The sequence below is a fragment of the Varanus komodoensis genome, unplaced genomic scaffold (genome assembly GCF_004798865.1).
Source record: "Varanus komodoensis strain SLA01 unplaced genomic scaffold, ASM479886v1 scaffold18_3, whole genome shotgun sequence".
Taxonomy (NCBI): Eukaryota; Metazoa; Chordata; class Lepidosauria; order Squamata; family Varanidae; genus Varanus; species Varanus komodoensis.
This window is the reverse complement of record NW_025335549.1, coordinates 6,649,777-6,673,755: the sequence shown is the minus strand read 5'-3', so window position 1 is coordinate 6,673,755 and position 23,979 is coordinate 6,649,777. Positions and strand designations below refer to the sequence as shown.

At 41.9% G+C, this 23,979-nt stretch overlaps 1 protein-coding gene across 1 annotated transcript in view; it reads right to left on the bottom strand.

Annotated features, from left to right (window-relative positions):
* PCDH11X (protocadherin 11 X-linked) overlaps window positions 1-23,979 on the bottom strand; it is a 620,940-nt gene that overhangs the window by 330,299 nt on the left and 266,662 nt on the right. The gene's annotated exons all lie outside the window — the stretch shown is intronic.

The window sequence follows — 23,979 nt, the reverse complement described above, 5'->3', positions numbered from 1 at the left end:
GGCCTTGCCTTTTCTTCAAATGATTTCATACAGTGGGATAATAGATTTGGAAAACAGCAAATGCATCCTCTAAGCTCCTGAAGGGCATTGACTGTGCTTTTCCAATGACACTAAAAGAGTCAAGTGCGTGCCTGCTAGAGGTATTAGGCAAAGCTGGAGTAAATTCATACATAAATATAGCCGTTCGCATATAGTGACTGATAGACCAATAATAATTTATAAAAAGTATCCCAGAGGGACAGTCTTCATAACATTGCAGGTAATGCACACTTCATTAAGGGCATGGCTGTTGAGAGGGGACAAGTGTTTTGCTTTTTATGGATTTCCATGATTCCAATTTCTTGGTGTAGGAATGTGGTTCTGTGCTCACAGGAAAAAATTACATTCTGTGCTGTGGAAATGGGACAGAAGGAAGAGAGCACAAAGCAAAAGGAAAGCAGTGGGCAGGGAATGTGTGTTTCTCCAGATGTTGTTGGATGGCAACTCCCACTGAATCTACCCAGTGGTGAAAGATGACGGAAGTTAGAGCCCAACAACTTCTGGAGGGCCATACATTCTCTATCTGCGATATTAATAGTCAGAACTAGCTTCCCCATTAACACACCTCGCAGAAAGCCACTTCTTTCATTGTTTAGAATTTCTATACTGCCCAACAACCAAAGCATTCTGGCTGGTTTGCAAAGATTGAACTACTTAAAAATTGTGCAATAATACATTCATTTTCCCTGCCCCTCACTCCAAGTAATGTAGTATGCAAAAAGATAAGAACCCAGTCTTTCCTGTACTGCTCCATAGGGTTATTGGATGTATCCCACAGCTGGAAAAAAATTGAATATCTGCCTTTGTGCACTTAGAAATGATGATGGAGGAAACAAGCCTAGCCTTTCCTATGTGTGAGTTTTCTATGTGTCAATGATCTTCATCAACATCATTTTCAGGAAAGGCATTCAAAATTCAATACTTTTTCACCTGCAGTCTGATGATGCCCATTCTAAGAACACTTTCAAACAAAGTTCCTACTTTTCAATTAAAAGGATCAGACAAAGGAGGATTAAGGTAGACTCCTGCTTAAAACACAGGAGATCTGCTGGAGCTCACAGTCAATAAAGGATGTCTACATCTACATCAGCCCAAAGTCTGAATTCCATGTTGGAGAAGGTTTTGGGAGAGTCATTCCTCTGGTGGACAAGGTCAATGATAAAAAGGGTTAAGGCCAAGATACCAAAAATGGTGGCATATTTTGGAATAAAGATCTTGCTACAGCTATGGGAAGGCATTTCAATCCTTTATAATATTGATCAATCAAGTAGGGTCAGGGGGAAGGGAGTGAGACAAGGGGAAGGAAAGGAGTAGTTTTGGCCCTCAGGCCTGAGGCTTAACAGATAATGCAAGACTAGATGGTCAACAATGGCCCAATTAAATCTGCCATTCTGACTCAGGATAAAATAGTTTCCTGTGATACATGGCCTGCTGTAATTGCAGGTCAAACAACGAAAGTCCATCAGGTCTCAAGACTAGCTTAGTTTCAGACTGCAGTTGCAGGTCTGATAGCAACACAAGTAGATAAGGGTTAATCAAACCAGGGGCAAGAGATGGTCCTCAGATGGGTAGGACATGAGGGACTAGATCAGGCAAATGATAACCAAAAGGACTAGACATGGAAGATGTAGTTATGGGTGGCCTTAGAAGTCACACATAAAAACAGAAAGGTGAAGTTGCATCTGCACTGCTAATTGCTACAAAAATATGCTCCAAATGAGGGACTGAAAAGGTATGTCTCAGCTGGCTTTGGAAGGCAATGACTGGCAATACTCAGGTCAGTGCTGCCACCTGGGTGGCTGAGGGAGCAGGCTTTGCCAGCACAAGGTTCAAGGCAGTGATAGGAACGGCCAAGAACTTCGTTTCTGCTCTCAACATACGTAGGCATGTCCTGTCGCAGTCTGAGCATAAGTGAGAACAGGAGAATATGTTTATCAAAAATGATTGCAAGTTCTTGGCAATTTTGTGCAAATTTTAAAAATCCACACATTTAACTCATCTATGTTTTCTTGCATTGGGAAAACGGGCATAACATAAACTATTATTTTTGGGCAAATGAGCATAAGATAAATTATTATTTTGTGCTACTTTAATTCCAGAACTTATGCAAATTTGGCCCATAAATTAAAATATGGATGAGTTAAAACTGTGAAATGTTGAAATCTGCACAAAAGTGAGTGCAAGTGCGTGCTCCAGGTTTGCAACTTTTTGCACAACTTTCACATTTGACAGCTGTTTCTTTAGCACTACTTTTTTGTTTGCACGAGACAAAGATTAATCACAAACAGCAACACAAATTGGGAAGGGAGTAGTGATGAGCTGATGTTTAGTGAAGCTTGGCGAGCCTGTTCACTGTCCCCAGAAACTGGAAGTTAGCTGCTGGCAGCCATAGACAAATACTGTGTTCTATCCGCCTTTCTGTGTTCTTCGGAATTTTCAAATTCAGGAGTAAAGTAGGGCAAATTCCTATAATGGTCCAGTGCTGAGCTGTATCTGAAAGGGATTCTTTGCATCCTCAGATGCTATTATGTTTAAGGGTAGTGGATGCCCTTCCCAGAAAGCAAATTGTGTAAGAAGTCTTTGTCATAAACAGTAACTTTGCTGAGAGTTGTATAATGAATGCATCCAGATACCAGCTGTATTCTATTCTCTGTGTTCAACAGGAAAATAACATCATTCCTTTTAAATACTGCCCTAAGATAACGACTCCAGCAGAAGACATACTTCTTGACTATCCATAACCAATGAAGATCAATGAGAATGAGGTATCCGTGTTTCTGCCATTTACCCTTTCCACTGTAACTTTTCTTCATAGCGATCAAGCTTCTCACTATATGAATATTTCCACCTCTCTTTCTTGCTCTCTCATTTCCATTTATACTCTAGACACACTCTTCCACCACACTGAACCTTCTGCATCAAGCACCGGGGCCACCCTTCCAGAATCCTTTGTTTATGTTCCCATTACTCCCATCTATCTGACATTTAAACTTAATACACAGAAGAAAATTAAATCCATAATGAGATGAAGATGCTATGATTGATTTCAGCCTGAATGTTACATTATGGCTTTGGCGGCATGGTTACAGCTCCCAAAGCCCCAATCCCAGCACCAATAAAAATTTCCCTGGCAGCGAGGCATGGTTGTTAGCAAAAATCAGGCTTGCATAATAGCATGCTTAACTAAACCTCAAGTAACTTTTAAAACCAGAGTCCTTTGAAATAACCTACAAGTATAAAAGGGAAACTGATTCAATAAGGATATTTGCAGAATGTAGAAGAACTCCAGCATTCATCAACTAGAATAACACACACACAGTTATTTCACTTAGGTGGGGAAAAAAGGTTTTTCCCACCTAAATGTAATGCTCTCGCGCGCGCGCGCGCGCGCTCTCTCTCTCTCTCTCTCTCTCTCTCTCTCTCTCTCTCTCTCTCTCTCACACATATGTACATGGAGGTCCACTTCACTCAGAAACAGGGAGGTAGTGGTGGTGGTGAATTTCAGATCAGACAGTGATCAGACAGCGCAGACAGAGCCACTGCATCTCCGAGATCACATTAGCGACCTTGAAGACAGGGTTGAGTGGGCATTCTCAATTCAGAGAGGGAGGGCGCAGGTGCTGCCATGCTATGAAGGATGCTGACAACATCGCAGTTTCCTTCCCTTCGGCTCTGAGGCATGGCACTTAACCAAAGTCGGTCGTCGAAGTGCTTTTCAGAGCAGGAGGACCCACAGCCACTCTTTGTTTCTGGGTTCTTCCATCTTGCAGAGGGTGCTTCTAATCCTCTGGGTTCTGAGAATGACAGTTATCCTGATTGGACTTTGCCCTGAATATATAAAATAAGCACTGTCACTCTGAGGCCCTGCTGTGCAATGGGGATTAGAGGCCCTGCCCATGTGGGACCCATACGTTTTCAATAGGGCTAAATATCGATCCACTTCTGTGTGCCACCTTAATTAATCCACTTATAAAAGATAATTTTGGCTGCTGGTTAGCTGTGGTTAAGAGTGCAGGGTTGGGACTCAGGCAAGCAGGGTTTGCGTCCCCACCCAGCCATGGAGCTCACTGTGTGACTGGGCCAGGCACACACTCTCAGCCCAGCCATCCTCACAGGGTCGTTTTTGTGAGCGTAAGACCGAAAGGAGGAGGAAAATCATGCAAGCTGCCCTGAAAGAAAAAAAGTCTAGATATAAATATGTATTTTAAAAAGTCCAAATGCATAAACAAAATATGTGAACAAAATGATCATGAATTTTCATGCAAACCGTAAAACAATCTCAAAGTTTAGGATGAACCAAACTTAAGACTAGAGAAAAACCATAATGAACATATTCATCTATCCCTACTAAGGATGTGATGTATTGAGACCATCATATACGTCACTTTGTAAGAGGATTTAAAATAGTGAACACTGGGAGAGAAAACGTTGTTTTGTGTCATCTCCCCACCCCAATAATAGCTACACAAATCAGTCTGACATCTGTCTTGAAGTTGGCAGTTCTCCTGACAATCCAAATGCCATTTATTTAGTCTGCCAAGGAGTACACTTCCCATCACAGCAAGCAGGGGATCTGTACAGCCAAAGCAGCCTAGTTTCAGCAGCCCATTCACCAACCAACTGCTCAGTCAAGCACCATCTATCATTTCTGTTTGTTTGTTTGTTTCTGAATGTGCTTATTGTTCCCACCTTATTGGCCAATTCAATGCTGTCATATAATACATAGACTGAGAATCCTGTCTGCCTGCAGTCACTCCTTGTGAGCTTGTTGTATTCTCAACAAAGAAAAAATGTTTTAGAAGACAAAATAATGATCAATTTATTTACATGGAAAAGCCTTAGAGACTTAAACATCATGCCTTAGGGATGCTTCTAGCTGAAGAAACTGCTTAGAGAATTTGGTGTGCCACAGATTTGAACAAAAGTATAATTTGCTCTCATCCATCTTCCTCTTCGGCTCCAGACCCTGTTCTACAGACAGGCACTGCAGGATATAAAGACACCCTTAGCCATCTTTGGTGCCTTAGGCACAGAGATACATACATAGAGCTACCAGTTTAGATATTCACTGGGGCACTGGCACTTTTCCTTTTGGTCAGATGGATTACACCACCACAATAACAGTGGCTAACAATAATATAATAAAGTACCAGAAAAAGAGAAAAGCAGCAAGCCAAAACATGCTAACAACTTTGCTAGCATGCCAAACTATCAAAAATATCACATGCTTAAGCTTCAAATCCAATGAAAAATTCTATTCTTCTAGAAATCACTAGAAAACATATATTTAGGCTGTGAAACAGTCCCTGCAAGGTAGGATATCTCAAATTTTAGGGCCATGATAAAAAGATGCCATTTCATGTGTCCCTCTGGGAGAGAAAGGAGACAGGGCATGGCCCCTGTTGTTGATATGAAAATATAGGAGAGCTAGTCCTGTTCAATACCAATGGTCATGCTTTGTAGTGGTATGATAGCTCCCATTCCTCTGCTTGATTAATCCTTCTCAGATGAGTAAAACTCCCAGAGACCAACATCAAGGAACAGATGATTCCAGAAGACCATGCAAAGTCTGTGCCTTTAGCAGAGATGGCCATAGGTCCATGCCCACAAAAGCAAGACAATTCTGCTTCTGAGATGGGCTGAACATCCTCATAGCCACTGATATTGAAAGCATTTCAATGTGACAGGCTAGCCAGATTCCAGTGGGAAGAATAACCTGGTTAAAAAGAAAGCCTCTTCATGAACAAAGGAAGTATCTTGAGTAGGACTTGATCAAAAGACTTGAGAAGCCCTTGAGAGATTTATCTCATCTCCCAGTATCTTACCATTTGGCTTTACAGACATTGGTTCTTGCTTGGACACATGTAGTCTTACGATCACTTGGGGATCTCTTCAGGAACCCTACTAAAGCCCTTTGTGCTTCCATTGTACTTAGTTTGTACTGCTCATACGTTATATACTGGATGGGGGAAAATCCTTGAGAAGAAAGAGAGAGCAAGAGCAAGAGAGAGAGAGGAACTGATAATGATGTTGTTGATGATAAATTTCCTCGTGACACCATGCAGCCATCTCAGAATAAGTCTGGCTAAAACTTCTCAGAATAATGTGCAGCCCACTTGCTAAGGGGTGGGAAGAAGAGCATGGAGTGAAATCTGCAGGATACAGTGCTACACACAATACTTTCCAGATGTAACTTTGCCATGGAATATTTTCTCTTCCTGTACAAATTATCCTACAAAGAACATCCTCCTGTTATATCTTCATACCAATCCATCTGTAATCTTCATTGCTGAAACCTTAAGCCAAAGATATACCCACAGTTTGGCTAATGGAGAGCTTTCTATCTTGAAATTACCTTCCTAGTGATAACAAAGCATCATTTCGCAAACTAGAAGCTTATTTCATGATCTTCAAGATGTTCTGAGGGCTCAATATATATTGAGATGGAACCCTTTGAGATCTTTTTGGAGGTGGGAGGTATGGGGGAAATTGTGTACTTTTGCATTTCAACATAGTCATTTGCAAATATGATATGAATTCAGAGTCTGGGGAGGAATATTTGCAGTGGGGAGGGAGATGGGAGGAGGAATGATTCCAACATAAGAAAAGCTCAGAAGGTTTAACAAAACCTGCCATGAGATTTGGCAGATGGTTCTGCTGCAGATTGTCAAACTTTAAACTAATCTTCATTTAAGAGTTTTAAGGGTTGTATCCCTCCACTAAAGCCTCTTGCTCTTTTGCCGGGTTGATTCTAGTAAATTATAGATCAGACTTTCTGAAAACTGCTTCCATGAACAGAGGCTTCTTAAATCACAGCTAAACTGAGCAAGAAGATTACATGCTATTATGTTGGGGACCCAGCGGGTCTCCCCTTCCCCAGTTATCTCCCTTTTCTCTTTCTACAGCAAACATAATGATGTTGAGAAGGATAAAGCAATCATACTGTGCAAGGAGGTCATCCTGACAAGAACAATGCCTTTAAATTCAGAGCTGTGGCAAATCCGCTATTGGTGAATATTCATGCGGCAAATTCTGATTCTTAATAGCATCATAAAACCCAGCCACTCCTAAGCAGAGAGACCCAACCCATGTTGCATGACCGTGGTGCATAAAATTGCTCTTTGGAAGAAGGAGAAGTCATGGTGGGACAGCAATGCCAGAAACATTCCATTTCATGGGCAATTTTTAGCTTAATTGCATTGTACAATTAATTTTAAATTGGGAGAAAGGATTTTCTTTCAAATCCTACTGGAAAAGTTCTATAATATAGGAGGCATTGCAATTAAAATGGTTACTGATCTTGAAAGGTGTATCCATTCCTACACACTCACACACAAATCAAAATGCTGGAAGGGAAAAAATGTATCAGTAAAATTTATCAATGCAGCTTGGTCCTGTGATGATCTGGCCAAGGGAAAAAGTGAGCAGAACTAAACACAGAGTTTTGCACTGGCACAATCATGCTGTTGATACTTATAGAATTTACAGAGATCAACTTCTTTATGAAATGGCATGATCCACACATCTCAGGTGAATGTGCAGATTAGAACTCATCTATCTTAACTATATATATAGTCTGGGTGATGAGCTAGATGGATCCACAACTTTTCAGCCATCTTTGTAATATGAAGGTTGACACATTCCACTTTTGTCTGTTTCTATTTTGGTATGGGATGAACTTTGTAGTTCATCCATCCATGGTGACATTTCACTCATTACAGAACAGTGAATAGCATTGTGGTGGAGATAACCTTTCAGGGATGTTTCAGGGCCCACATCCCAACAGGTTCCCAAAGTCAAGACCCTCCTGAAGTTCTTTCTGCACTTAATCATTGCAGGTAGGGTGTTCACCTGCTGCTCACTCTAGTCCAGGTAATGGTGGTTGAGAGAAGGACCAGCAGTTGATGATTCTGCCACCTTCCCACTGGCTGCCTACCAAGTTAGCAATTATGAAAAAGGGGAGGGGAAGAAAAAGCAGTAGTGAGAAAGTTTCATTGACCAAAAGGAGCAGGGAGTGTGTTTTGCCCAGGGGCCCTCAAAACCTGGAGCCTAGCCCTAGTCTAACAGTTGGAGGTCAACAACATATAACACAGTGCTCAATGGTGTTGAACCAAGCATAACATCTACATCAGCAGTGGTATTTTTCCCATATGGATCTGAGTAAGCAAAGTGCTGTATGATCAATAAGGGACCAAACCACTTATTCTTAAGAGTATAGCAGTAAAAATAAGAGAAGAGCCATGCTGCACCATAAGTCACTGGTAAGAACAAATGGCCTCCTCCCACTCTTTGACCCAAATTCTCTCCTGAAAGCATTCATATTTTAAAGAACTTTAATGTGGCACTACATGGTAAAGTATTGTATATCTCAGGTAAAACAAAATGTGAAAGAAAAACAAACAGAAATATTTATTCATTTCCTTCCAGAATGTGAGAATTCTATATGATGTAAATGAATATGATTCTATCTTACTTATCACAAGGTATTGCCTTGTTCAGCCATCAATACAACTCAAATAGAATGGGTCCACAACTATGTAGCTGCAATTCATGTGGGTGTTAAGTAATCCACAGGAGTCCAAAATACCATAGATTTGAAACCTGCTGCTTATTGGACTAGCTAGTTCATGAAGCTTGCCCAAGTAATATTCCCTGTGGCGCCTACTGAGTATTTAAATGCATTTAAAATTGTTTTTCTCAAACATGGATCATCTACAAATCAACAATATGAACATTTCCTTTTCTGAATGCATTTCATTTAATTAATTTTGATTTATTTGGAATAAATCTTGGATCACCACTCTCCTGACTGGGTGCTTGCTGTGATGTATATTGTAGACCTACACACTGTTCCTTCTCTCTCCCTCTTTCTCTCACACTCTCTATTCATGTGTGTGTTTGTGCGCGCGCGCGCGCGCACACACACACACACGCATGCATATGATCATGTTAGGGAATGTCAAAAACAAAGGACAAAGCAGATTTGGGGCTGCTTCTATTGTTCCGTTACTTTCACCCCATATCTTTGGAAGGGGCAAAGTTTTCTCCACTTTGTACTGGGGAAAAGCACAAAGCTACTATGAAGGAGAGTAGATCAATGGGGGTGAGGAAGGGCTGGGAACACAGCTTCCATTCCACATGGATTTCCCAAGCACATGGAGAGAGACCAATATTTTTTAAAAAATATATAATGGGAACGGGCTACTTCTGGAATGAGGGCCAACTTTGCAAGAATGAACTAAAGCAACATTTTCATCTATTCCTACCCATTCATCACCCAGATCCCACTTTCGTTACATGAATGAACCTTCCCTTGAAGTGTTGGATTGTGCATGTGGATTCTCCATCTTCCGCTGTATTTCTGCCTTCCATACATAGCCTAGCACATGGCTCGACAGAGCTCGGCCTGATGGCTGTGATCAGCGTTTCATGACGTGGACTTCCAAAGAAATCTCATTTCGTGAATGGAAGAAAGGCCCTCCCATTTCCCCCTGGATTATGCACATTCGGCATCATCTTTTTTTGGGTTTTGCCTAAAGGCACAATCTGCTCCTAATATGTTTGGAAATTATTGTTCCATTATAGCCACACCAATAGGCAATCAAATGGAAATTATAGGGGATGCAAAGTGATTTGTCTTCTTAATGAGAGTCACCTTGCTGATTCCCCCAAAGCCTTTGGCAATTATTAGCCAGACTGGTGAAATAAACAAGAGCCAGTTGCTCCTTGGGTGGTATCAGCAATCCACAGTGAGACCAGATGGACAGGCCCCCAAATGAATGATCCTATTTAGCACATTTGTCTTTTTAAAGTCTTGGCTTCACCAGCAAAGGTCCCCAATTTTGACAAAGCATGCACGTTTTATGGCAAAACTTACATGCAACAGTGGCCGAGAGCTCGAACAGCGAGCCTTGCAAATGAATGGGAGAATGGCCATGTAGCCAGAGACTCCTGCTGTTTCTAAATGGGATTGATATATTGTTACTGCCTGCTGCAAAAAGATCCCAGGAGATCCATCAGTGACTCTCTAGTTTGTAAGCATTCAGCAAGCCTGATGTTATCTGGAAAACAGTGAGCTGCCCTGGCAATTCACAGCAGCAAAGGCAAAAGGAGTCACCAAAAATGGTGGGGGGCTGGCGGCTGGTGATTGGGAGTGGCTCACTTCACCCACTGAACCTATTTTCTGCCAGACTGTGGGCAACAGCCACTTCCCTGTTTTGAAAATGTGCCCATAGACATTGCGAGGGGAATACAAGAGCCGTTGGAGTACCTGCCATCATAAAGGAAATGATTCGGCCCAAAAGCCTGGGAATTCCAACCCCAGCAAACCCCTTAGTGGTCATACACTGTTAAGTCACAGTTCTAAATGCCATTTACGTCACATCATATCATATATCAAATGTCACAGAAGAAAACAAAATGTCTTTGGCTTTCTTAAATATTGAAATCTCATCACAAGGTGTTAAGCTGTTCCATTAACAGGTGAAGTTCCAGAGGACTGGAGGGTGGCATCAGTGGTCCCAATTTTCCAAAAGGGTAGTAGAAAGGACATGGGGAATTATAGACCGGTTAGCCTTACGTCCATTGTAGGAAAAACAATGGAAAGGCTCATAAGAGCGAGACATCTAGTGATGCTAGATAGGGAAGGGAGGCTGACAGCCACACAACACGGCTTCCGCAAAAACAGGTCCTGCCAGACAAACCTTGTGGAATTCTATGACAAGGTTTCGAGATGGCTAGATGGAGGGGATGCAGTGGATGTGGCATACCTGGATTTCAGCAAGGCCTTTGACAAATTGCCCCATGATATCCTGGTGGAGAAACTGAGGAGTTTTGGGATACACCAAAGCACTGTCCGGTGGAATAGAGCATGGTTGACTGACCGAAAGCAGAAGGTAACCATTAACGGGGAATCATCAGGATGGTGGCCAGTGACAAGCGGGGTGCCCCAGGGCTCTGTCCTGGGGCTGATCCTGTTTAATGTTTTCATTAAGGACATGGAAGAAGGGGTGAACAGTCTGCTGATCAAATTCGCAGACGACACTAAAACTGGAGCAGTGGCCACAACTGAGGAGCAGGTACTCCAGATCCAAAAGGATCTGGACAGACTATGGAAGTGGGTAGGAGACAACAGGATGGCGTTCAATGTGGATAAGTGCAAGGTCTTGCACTTGGGGCATAGGAATAGGTGTCATAAGTACAGGTTAGGTGACAAGTGGCTGGAGAGCAGCACTTGTGAAAGGGACCTCAGGGTACTGGTTGACTGCCGGCTAAACATGAGTCAGCAGTGTGATGTGGTGGTCAAGAGGGCAAACGCCACCCTTGGTTGCATAGCCAGAAGTGTGGCTTCTAGATCAAGAGAGGTATTACTACCACTCTACACGACTCTGGTGCACCCGCAACTGGAGTATTGTGTTCAGTTTTGGGCCCCTCATTACAGAAAGGATATAGCCAGGTTGGAGTCAGTGCAGCGTAGGGCCACAAGGTTGGTGGCCGGTTTGCAGGGGATGAGGCGAGACTGAGGGAACTGGGTCTCTTCAGCCTGGAGAAGAGGAGACTCAGAGTAGATATGTTGGCGACATACAGGTATGTGAGGGGATGTCACATGGAGATGGGTAGAGACCTGTTCTCCCCTGCAGAGGAAGGCAGAACGCACTCCAACGGAGCAAAGCTCAGGGAGCCAAGGTTTCGTTTGGATGCCAGGAAGCACTTCCTGACAGTCAGGACCCCGAGGGTGTGGAATGGGCTTCCACGAGAGGTTGTTGAGGCCCCATCGGTGCAGGTGTTCAAGGATAGGCTGGACGTCCACATGGTGGGCATGTTGTGAGCGGAGCCGGCTGGTGCTGGAGGTCAGACAAGATGGCCCGGGAGGACCCTTCTGATTCGCTCTGTTTTCTATGTTTCTATTTTTAATATTCCTTTACTGTGTGACAACCACACCTTCATCAAAGATTTGATTGGATCATAGCCATCCCTGTTTGGAGAAGTCATCGTGTTATGGCTGCAATTTACATCTGAGTAATGGGAATTTTTTTAAAGTAGCACAAAGTAAAAGAGATGCTTGCTACACATTCTTTATTGCATATTGCAAATTTCCCAGAGAACAGCGACCTAATTTCACTGGGGTGGTCTAGTTTATTTTCCTTAGCATCATGATTAAGTCCGTCTCACCCCGCAGATGATTCTGCAGTTTCTTACCAGTTTGTTTGTGCTGATTGACAAGGAGTTCTTTTTTCAAATGACTGTTCTTCCCTCAAAACCTTCCTTGGTTTTCATCAAAACTTAAACTACAACCTCAGTCTATCACTTATTCTGTGCAATAGTGAATTCCCAGGACATCTATTCCTTCTACCACCACACAAGATTCTAATTCTCACTCTGTTCTGTTCTAGAGAGAAGATGAAATTCAGAAAAAACAGAAATGATGGCTTGTCCTTACATTACACCGGGGAAATCTAGGTGTAAGGACTCTCTGAAGCCCAACAGATTGTGCAGAAATGTCCATCAACTTCTTAAAAGAGAAAAATAATTGCAGGAAGATTCACGTTTCGATTTTAATACTGGCACATACTTTTCTGAAGTTTGCACATTACTTGGGGATTAGCTATCAACTTTATGCTCATTAATTTGTTTTTGAATTAATGCCTATACTCAAAGGCTTCTATATGAGGTATGAACATATGCACTGCCATTTTGCAGGTGAAGGTACAGAGGACAGAACAACTTTTCCCAGCTTGGTGACCTGCAGATGTTTCTGCATTTGCATCTGCCCCAGCATGGATGGGCAAAGAATGCTTCATTTTGAGGGCACCAACCTGGGGAAGGTTGGGGATGCCTGGGTCAAAATTGGTCTTCTATATGCATCAGCACTTGCTCAAAACAATTATACAGGAGAAAAGCACACTAGAGACATTCAGAAAGAAACTGGGCAGCCACCTGAGTGGGATGGTGTAACATGGTGTCTTGCAACAGCAGGGGTTGGACCTTCATGGCCCCTTTCAACAATACTAGTCTGTGACTCTACGATTTTCCCTAACAAGTGGCATGCAAAGAACCTTACCAGAGAAGGAAAATGGGATATTTTAGGTGCACCATCTGCATATGCTAGTAACAATCAGTCTTTGGTTCTCATAAAACTTTTGAGACTTCCTATAGAATTGTCAGCTGGGAAAGTACAAATTCCTAATTTTCTGGCCTTGTCATCAGGTTCAAACTAGATGAGCAAAAATCTGGGCTAAATCTATTAACCAGCCCTCCTCCAACTTGGCCAGCCATGCTAAAGTATGAAATAAAGAGTCTAGATTTAGTAGAATAGGCTCAACTAAGTTTGTGCTGGTCCACATCCAGAATATAAGGATAAATGGGTATTTTTAGCTTTTTTCCCATTTCTCTTTTTTCCCTGATGCCAAGTTCTTGCCATTCCATTCCCCCAGCTGTTTCACCTTTAAAACCAACCAAGCAAACAAACAAATCCTGTGCACACAAAATTAGTACATATCTTTGCACTCATCTTAGTGTTCCAAAATACACAGCATGTGGAGACAAGCTGGTGTGGTGCAGAAGCAGTGGTCGGGGAAGCTCTGCTGTGCTAGAGCACATCTTCCCTTTGGAACCCTGCCTCTGGCAGGACACCTGCCCCACCACCTGCTGTCCTTGGGCACTTGCTGAAATAAAGGTACGGGAGCCCTCATAATTGGTTTGCATCTTGACCTTTTGCCCCATGAACTGCACCTCTCCTGCCTCCCTGCACCTTCCTCCCTGAGTTGTTTGCCTCCCTACAAATCAAATGTCTTCCTTCACTTTCCATATATCACTTTTTACAAATAGGGGTGACCTTGAAAGACACAAATGGACAACCCTAACCCTTAAATTACCTCATGCAGATATGCTCTGTCTGTTGTCTTTCTTTGGGTATTGTGCTTCTGAACTCCAAATCTTTTTAGTATCTAGCATCTACCATGATGTAATGATTAGAGTGTTAAACCAGGCCTTGAAAGGTCTAGTTCCAGTCCTCAGTTTACTGGGCGACTTTGGGCTAGTCACTTTGACTTTCAGCCTAAGCCTCCCAGGATTGTTGTGAGGAAACAACAAGTGGATTATCATGTAAGCTCTTTGGGTTCTTTGTGGGAAAAAGGCAAAATATAAAAGTAATAATGAGTAAGTACAAAATAAACTTGTGTACGTTTGTTTACAGTTTTTCTATTATTTGGAGGGAGGGAGGGAGGAAGGGACAGATGGACACACATTTCTCTGTAACACATGCACAGGGAGAAATGATGAGCCCTGTTGGAATGCATCACTTCAAGCATACCCAGGTTTCCTCTTGTGCTTGGCCTCGTCTTCCAGAGCAAACCAAGCCAAGAGGAAGTCCGCAGGTGCTCATGGAGAACTGGCTGTGCAACTGGGAACCTCCTTCTGCATCATCTGCAGCAGCCCAAATGGTGGCTGCACTTGGAGGGGGAGATAGGATCTGCTGGAAGTTGTGTGGGGCTCCTTTCCCTGTGAGCCCCTCAGGGCCAACTTTCTTTGGCATCAGGTGCAGCCACCCCACCCAAACACCCAAACAGTACTCAACGCTTGCACAGCCCATGGGGCTTGATTCTTGGTGGGCAACGTGCAAAGGCTCAAGGCTGCTGCAATGCAGACCGGAGTCCAGGGAACCAAGGCCAGGGAATAAGGTGGATTCTCACCCCCAGATTTCTCACACATCCCTATGTACACAATTGTGTTCATTTCCTCCCAAAGTAGTTGAAAGAATTTACTGCCCTGTACTAGAACAGTACCGCGTCGTTTGGAGAAGTGCAAATACTGAAGAATAACTATGTTCCAGTGTGTATCCTCTCAAAACATAAACAACAAATTCTACACCATCCCTAATAGAAAATTCTGCTTCTGGTTTGTTGTATGATAGTTTTTAAATACATCACTCATTTGGGTACATCCAAAGGATAATTGCATCCCTTGTTTCCCTCTGCAAAGCAAAAAAGCATATGGCAAAGTTATGCAAACAGTCGGTTATTTTCCTTACACTGTCATATGTCCATATATCATTGTGTGGTTTTCTTCCCCTACCCTAAATCATGCTATATTACAGTTTGAATTAAGTAATTGAAGGTAGTGAGGAGCAACCAATGATAATTTCCCTACGAACAGGCTCAAAGGAGTGATGAGGTGAAAGGGTTTTTTCCTTTTGTATTTAGCAAGCAAGTAATTTACAGTGCAGGAACCATCATCTGTGGGTGAACTGATAAATATTAGGCCAATCCGAAAAGGGACTTTAACTCTTTCTGTTCTAATGGCAATCTGGAATTTGTTTTGAAGGGAAATTGTGTATTGGGAATGTATGCAGGGCTATTTTTTTCCTGCTAAATAGTGCTTTTACAGCCCTCTGGAGGGCACTTAATCCCACCCCACCCCACGCCACCCATATGGCTGGTGCAATTCCCATGCTTATCAACAACACTTCCCAGTTCATGCTATTTGTCATTAAAAGAAAAACAGAGCTCACCTCCTTCTCTAAAGAAAGTCTTATATGCGCATGGTCAAAGGAATCTTAAAGAGATTTCTGGGGAGGTGAAGCATCCCAAAGACAGGGTCATGCCAGGTACTCTTGGGGGTCAGTGTACCTCAAAAGGAGGAACTGGCCCACCAGATTTTCTTGAAGGTCTGAGATCTTCATTGGGGTGTGATGCACACTGCCAGTGGAGAACATCCTCGCCTTGCAGTCACACTGACACACACAACACTTAGCAAACCAAGGAAAGTCCATTCAAAAGGAAGTATGGAGCAGGTGCAAAACTCTTGGCCCAATGTTGTCTGGGTAGCAGATTCTCCTATTGCATCTCAATCTCACTCCATATTTCTAAAAGAAAAAAGAGAAAGAGCCTCCTGCCTAACAGCCTTATAGATATAGAGAAGCTAACAGAGGGAGAGAGAGAAGGAGCCCAAGGCTGTTACTTCTCTGTTGGTTGTCCTGTGCAGTGGGCGTTTGGCAGCAGTCCCTTGCAAAGCAAGGAAGGCTACAATAAGTCCACAGTCCAGGCTGGGCCACCAGGTCTTCTTTCAGAGCTTGTTCACTTCCATTTTCTGAGTGCCTGGTTCCTGTATGTACGGCTGTTTTGCCTGCTCTCTTTAAGGAGAAATCTCTTATTCCTTCTCTTTTCTGTGCAAGAATCCCAGTCACCACAGATTCACAGAATCCAACCCCCTGCTGTTGCAAGCTGGCTAGCACCTGTCACTGAGCTACTTCTCCAACCTCTAGCATGGTTCAACCTCCAACATGACCCTAATATTGACAGAAGTACATTCATGAACTATAATGCATGGTCCATGCTTACACTCTGACCCTTCAGGTCATAGGCATAGCTCGAGCCATCAAGAGGAAATGTGAGCCATTTAAACCCTAACCCTCATCCACAGCCACAGGTTCTGCGGTCATGGTGGCAATGTCAGAAGAGTTCCAGGAAGGGAGGAAAGGATGTGTCGCCATAAATGGAAGGAGATACAGATGTGCCAGATTCCTTACCCACAAGCTTCTTCCTTACCCATCCCACTAACAGCGAGGTGTCTCAGATGGAGAGTTCCAGCAAACGTTATTTTAATGTGGAACTAATGGAAGAAATGTCTCCAGCGGTGCCCCTGCTCTGCCTGACAGGTGTCCAATGATCAGCATTGCACTCTTAATTTTGTCCCACATTCTTTGATACCTAGACAGTACTCACTGTGAATAACTAGACAGTATTCTCCTCTTGTACATCAGGGATACTTCACCAATTATGTCCTACGTACTTCAATCTTTTTTTTTTTTCATATGCAGATAAACCCAGTGTGTGGACAAGTTAAAGGTATCACTGAGAAATCATTGAGAACAGCCAGCTGACGCTCCTGTTGAATCCATACTTCACAACAAGCTCAGAGCTGCTGACACATCATGTGCAGGCTAGCTTGGAGGAGCGAGGAATTGGAATAACAGATCACATCAGCCAAGTTTTGCCCACCAGTCCTTCTCCACCAGTCAATTGGGCTGTTATCTCCATAACTGTGCGGATACCTCCTCATAAGATTCCTCCATTATGTGGGGGTGCAGCTAATGCTTTCCCTACCTGGTTCCTTCCAGAGGGTTTGGATAAAACTCTATCATGCCTTACTACTGGCAGAGCTCACTGGACCTGCTGGGGGCTGTAGCATAGGACATTTGGAGAGCACCAGGTTGAGGAAACGTGAGCTAGGCAGTTTTAGGTCAAATACGTCTCCTTTACTCAAGTGAAATGTATGGTCACCAGATGCTAAAAGATCTCACACACATGAACATTTTTAAAGGATTCGATTCAATGTCCAGGGTCAGCAGGGCCATATCCTTGACACACTCTATTTGCAAACATGCAAGACTTGTCCAAAATTTGCTATGGTGCCATTTACTCATGAAAAGAATAAATAATCCAGAAAAAAAATCTATTGACATTTCAGCTATTCTGCTCCAACAAGAACTTTGATGTTTTCGAAACTTTCAATTCATTAGCAACTATTGTGTGATTTATAGAAGTGGGTTGTCTTGGGAGCATAAATGAAGTGAAGTTTATAACTTAAAACTGACAGACAATTTTCTCTGCTGCCTTTGGAATTGGTGGCAGCATCTCCACCGCAATAAAAGTTTATGCAGTGATGCACATAGTTTGTTAGATGCTGTCTGTACAGAGTCAGATGGCTGTGGAAAGGTTGCAGATGCATCTTTATGTCTTATTCTCAAGTAGCCAAACACTAATCTGTTCTTTAGTACCCTGTGCAGACTGCAGGAAGTTCCAATGCAAATGTGAGAGCAAAAAAACAAGGTTAATGCCCTCTCTCAATGGATTGCAAGGACTCCAATGGAGGCCTGGCATATTTCTGAGTGCTTTCCACACTGGACTTTAAGTTCACAACCACATCCACCACTTCTCTGGAACTGTTTATAAATTCTCTAGCTTGTGTTCTCATTGTAAATCTGCACATTTTTTAAAGTGCACATGTGTATTCTCACGCTTTATTCTATTTGGAGAAAATACTTCCCCACACTTCCTGTGTAAGTGTGCATTTTTCTTATCCAAATGCACATTTTCTTTTCCTTGTTTGACCAAATGGGGAAAAAACAGAAACAAATACAGGGAATTGAGGCAGGCTTTGTTCCCGGGTGCTGTCCATAGAATCAGGGTAATTACAAACTCAATATCATCTACCTATCATCTATCTCTTGTATTAATTATTTTTATAATAATTAATTATTATAATTATTTTTCCTTTTTTTTTTTGAGGGGGTGGTTTACAAAATTTTTCTTCTTCTTCTGCCCTTTTATCCTTGTTCATTCATCCTTGGAAGATACCTCCTTCTTAAGCATCTCTTCATTTCTAGAGGGTGATGGATGCATTTAGTCTTTATGACTTGCCCATGAACACCAGGGTATCATATGCATTTCACAGCCTAAACTGCACTGAAGTATATTTGCCGTAATGATAACATATTGAGTTCAGTGGTTGTTTTTAATCATCTTTCACCAATGTGTAGTGGTGGCAGTGTGAGGGTTTGTTTGTTTAGTTCTTAAATTAAGCAGAAAACAGTTGTGAATATGCAGGTGGTAGAACCTTCAACCACATGCCATAAAGAAGTTAATGGGTGGTACACCAAAAGAATAACTTCTGATTTGACAATAAGGGATTAGAAATTAGTTGCTGTTTTTACCTGCATGAAGGTGAGAAATCTGTAGTTTTATATATCTTTGCTAGTACTAGGACAAAACACTCTCAGTTGATTTAACATTCTCAGTGGCAGAGTGCAAAAGTCTGGGAGGGATTTCAGCTATATTCAGGTCAGGTGGGGAAATTCTTCAGTGCGGGAAGCCACATTTGACTTGTGCCAGAATACTCTGAGATGATGGTCCCTCAGGATGTCAGTGCAAGATACACTGGTAAAAGCCAAATGGTGCCCGTTAATCAACTGAGAGGGGCTCTGGTAAGTTTTGCCACCAACTCCATGGAATTCTGCCTGCACATCTAAGAGGCAAGGTGATTTTGCCTCTCTTTATTCCTGATCTCCACCATCACTACTTCCATCAAGTCTTCTCATTTGAACTCTTTTTGGCCCATCACTTGTTTTACCACTTGGGATACTGGCCATCAAAAAAAGTGAGAAGGGCAAAGAAAGCAAGTCTTTCTCAGACAGTAGCATGATGAATAAGGGGCCTAGATCCCATTCTAACCTTCTCAGTTGAACTCCACACATTGCTGGCAGCTCAGGGAATCTAAAATATTTTCACCCCCAGAATTAAGAAAATCCCAGGCATGGATATGTAGAGCTCTGCATACATTCCCCCCACCCCTCCTCCTCATCTTCATGGGATACTGAAAAGTCCATGTCCCACTGTGCCAAGGCAGCAGAGACAATCTCGGAGAACTACAGTGACTACATTCTGAATGTATTGGAGAAAGATGTAGAATGCATGCCACATATTAAGAAGGTACGATTTGTGACATCAACACACTGCATTTTCTGCATCACAGGGTCTAAATGCATCAACACAAAAGATGCATATGACGTGTGCCGCAATGCTTATGTGTGCACAGGATGCTCCCTGATAAATGTTTTCATGTCAGCACTCTTGCTTCCTTGCACATCTAACTGAAATGTGTAAGCCTGATAAATATTATGTACTTTCATGCTGGAACTAATGATATGTAAACAGACCAGTGTGGCTAACCATCTTTTACAAGCATCTCAAAGAGCAGCATTTCAACCCTGAAGGAAAATCTGGTATGAAGCTCTAATACTGAAGATGGGATAAATACAACTAAACAGAGGAACATAAAAAGACCTTTCCAAAATTCTGTAAGACCGCAACCATTCCAATATGCATAAGGGAACCCGTCAAATAGAAACAAAAATTCACACTGTGCAGGTGTTTGCTTTTTCAATTGTACACAAATAAAGGCAGCCAGCCTGGAAGCCAAACACAGGCTGTGTGACAACCTTTAACGATTCAGGTTGGTGAGGACTTTGATTCTGTTTTGAGGAGGATTTATCAGTTTGCCAGATCCAGAACAAATTGAAACTAAATTTTTAAAATGAGACAGAGAAACAAGGATATTTTTTCCACCCAGGTCCAGGACTTTGAGCACTTTGCACTTCAAAAAGTTTTGCTATGAATTCCTGCGTATTCCATTAGTCCTGAGTTAAGACTGCCCCCAGTTTTTTTTAATTATTCCTATTGCTTACCGCTTATTGCTATTGCTTATCTGTATCATTGTTATCACTATCATTGCTATCCGTATTATTATTACTATTGCTATTTTCTGACAAAGGCCTCATCTTTAAGAGCTATATGGCAAGCAGGTAGAACACCGTCCGCTTCATGCTACCAATAGCTGTCGCATTATTTGGCTGGTGCAGATGGTTGAACATTTCATTTCAGTCAATTTTTGCTAAGACTAGACCAAAGTTGGCCAAGTACACAACTGGAAGAAAATTTAATTTTTTTCACACACATACATGTTTGGATATATGAATGCAGAGAATGTGAAAGGGATAGATTCAGCCATTCCTGCTGCGAACATAAGAGGATCTGCAGCAACGATGATAAGATGATCTCCAATCACTTATGCTTGTATCCAGGGATTAACTTTTGATTTCTTGCTAGAGGTGTCGTGGCAAAGATGGAAAGAGCCTGCAGCTGGTAGCACATGAAGATTTTAATTGGAATTTAATTTTAATTATATTTTAATGTAAATTTTAGTTTTCTTAATTTGAGATAGTTCCAATCTGTTATTATCTATTATTTGATGCCCCTGCTATCTTGTTATGTTATTTATTATTGCCTTCCTGGTTTTAATTGTTTAAACTGTATGTGATTTAGGATGTTTTATGCTGTTGGTTTTATCATGTAAACTGCCCAGAGAGCCATGTGGCTATGAGACTGTATACAAAATTGTTGCATAAATAAATACGTAGCACAATTCTAACTATTGGACATCTGCACTGTTAGCAGAATACAAGAAGTTGCCTCATATTCACTCCGATGCTTGGCCAATCGAATACAGCTCAACGGAGGTCCCCTGAGGACATTTCACGATCACAGAAAAACAAGTAACCTTTACTTTGAAACTGGAAATGTCAGCCACTGAACTGGAAATTCTTCCCATGCAAAACATGTGCTCTCCTGTTAGGACAGGGTTGAGGTGGGGTTCGAGTCTGTCCTCCAAGGATAGGGATTCTGGTTTCTGGAATATGTAACTTCTCAAAAGTTATATTCAACCAACAGGATCAAATGCCTAGCCCAGTTAGTAAAAACAAACTTCATACTGGGGCAAACGATCTAAACTGAGGGGAAAGAAGGGTTGTTGTTTTTTTAAATCTACATATACAAAATTTATATGAAACTGCATAACTCCCTATCCTTGCAACTTCATTGTCTCCAGAGAACTCTCAAGTTTTAATAGTGTAGCATTTTGTTTTCTTCCTGCTTTTCTATACATTATACAATATTGATAACTATTAATAAATCATGTGCGTTAACCTGCAGGGTATGATGCAACGCACATCAATTTACTCATGCTTCTCTCCACCCCAACCCCTTGCTCTGGGGCAGATATTTATACTCTAATATATTTTTTCCTAGTTAACATTTAATAGCAATTTTATATTGTCTGTTTCGGTACATGCAGCCAGAGGCAGCATTATTAAAATGAAATAAGCAAATATATATTCTACCAACAGGAAACACGGAACCACTGTTTACATTGCATTCTTTGTACTGAACTGTCAGATTTCATGGGTTATACTCTAAGGATTTGCCCACATCAGCTCATGCATGGTGCAGACTAAGGGACTGCGATGAAACGTGAGGATGCAAAATGATGAAGGACAGATGGGGCAGACTTATGCGTGGTGATGGGGGAGGAATGGGCTTGGTTCTCATTTTAACATGAACCAATCTAATTCTGTAGGTGTGTTTTGTGTTGTGTTGTGCTTTTATTTGTGCTTTGCTTTGTTTTGTTCTTTTGAAGGAGAATACAATTGTATTTCAATTCTTTGCACTTTGCACTCAATTTTGCAAGACAATTTTCAGGTTTTAAAAAAGTATGTAGAAGACATGTACATTAGGGAAAATTCTGCACAAATATGCACACATTACAAAAGAATATATGAAGAGACTTATGAGACATTTCTTGCAAAAATTTACCTATTGTGGGAACGTGTAGGAAAAAATTATTTCTTTGCATATAGAAAGGCATACAAAATATGTCTAAATGTTATTGTGTGTAATTTTTATGACAAACAAAAAAATTGTATGTTATAGGGAAACTGGATAGGATGAAGTTGTTCTTGTGCCTGTTCTTCCATGCAGAACTATGAACTATGGGTTGTTTAACCCATGAGTTGTTGGTGCAGGTGAACTAGGTGAGTGCAGAGCCTATGTAGTTTACTGGCCAGAGTGTTGGCCTAGAACTTGGGAGCCACAGGTTCATGTCTCCACTTTTCCATGAACCTTTCTGGATGCCTTTGGGGCTATCCTTGTCTCTCTGCCTCACCTTACTCACAGCATTGCTGTGAACTTAAATGTTGTCTTTGGTTCCTTGGAAGAAAAAAGCTGGGCTATAAATATAATAATAAATAATAGAAACAAATATACATAAATGAAAGTTATGAAAGGAATGAAAGCTTCTTTAGAAGCAACCTCTCCAATGTGTATGGTGGAAATTGTGGTGGTCTACAATTTGAAACTTGTATACAGGGGTAACCCTCAAGGGGATGCAATTTTCTGAGTGCTCCCAATAGATCTCCGAATTTCTCTGAGGTGCCTGAATAAACCTTTGACTGACCATGAAGAAAGCGGTTATGTATTTCCAATTACCATCCTATTCTTTGTTTCCCTATGCTCCAAGGAAGCACCATTCTTTGTACCATTGCTACTTGTTGACATGGAAGGGGACATGCTCTGATCATAGACGCAAGTGTCCCTGTAGGAATTATCATGACTGGCTCATAGGGGCAGCCACAGAAGCACTGCTATTGTAGGCTAATCTTTTGCAAGGCCTTGGGAAGATGCTTTTCATTTTCATCTGCACCTGTTCTCCAGTTCATCTCATTCATACCCTCAATAGCTTTAGTTTTGTAGAAATGGACCAATGAGACAACTTTCATTCTCTCCCCTGCTCCTCATCACACACACAGAGAAATATATTGTGCTATCCTCCAGTAAAATATGTTCAGGTTTGGAGCAGTATTCCATCATGGGATGCACCATTAGCGAGTTGCTTGATAAGTCTTAACACCTGTTCTCTGCATAAAAGATGGTGCTTGTCCTAAGGGGAAGGATACGATTCTTACTTTCCCGTTTCATGCATACCCTTCCATGCCTTTTGTTGTTGTTGCTGAAAATAATAAATGGCTCATTATTATACCCCCTCCTCATGACCCCCCAGAGCATCATATTCTTGTCTAGCTTTTTGGCTGATGGATCTATTCTTGATTTTCGGCTATGAAATTTCCCAAAGGAGTCATTTTATACAATGATATGAATTGTGTGTTTGTGTGTCTTGGCTTGATTTTAAAGTCCCGCACTTTGCTTATAAAGTGGGGGGAGTTACATAGGTAGCTTTGCTTGTTTAAGGGAAGCAAGACTTTTTTCCATTAACAAAACTCCTGGGGTCTGCCTTGCATTTGGAAGCAGGAAAGTGAGGCAAAGTTTCAAAGTGATGTTTGGCCAGTTACTGAGCCCATGTGCCAGACAGGTGTGCAATAGCCCAGGTCTCACCATGGAACCCAAGGGACCACACCAGGTGGCTTCAGGGACCAGCTACTTGGAAAGGACCTTCATGGGAATAGTTTCCTTCTGATCTGCTCCTGGGGTATGAATAGGAGCAATAGATCTAGCATTGCTCTTACCAATCATAACCAGTCAGTTACTGTATAGA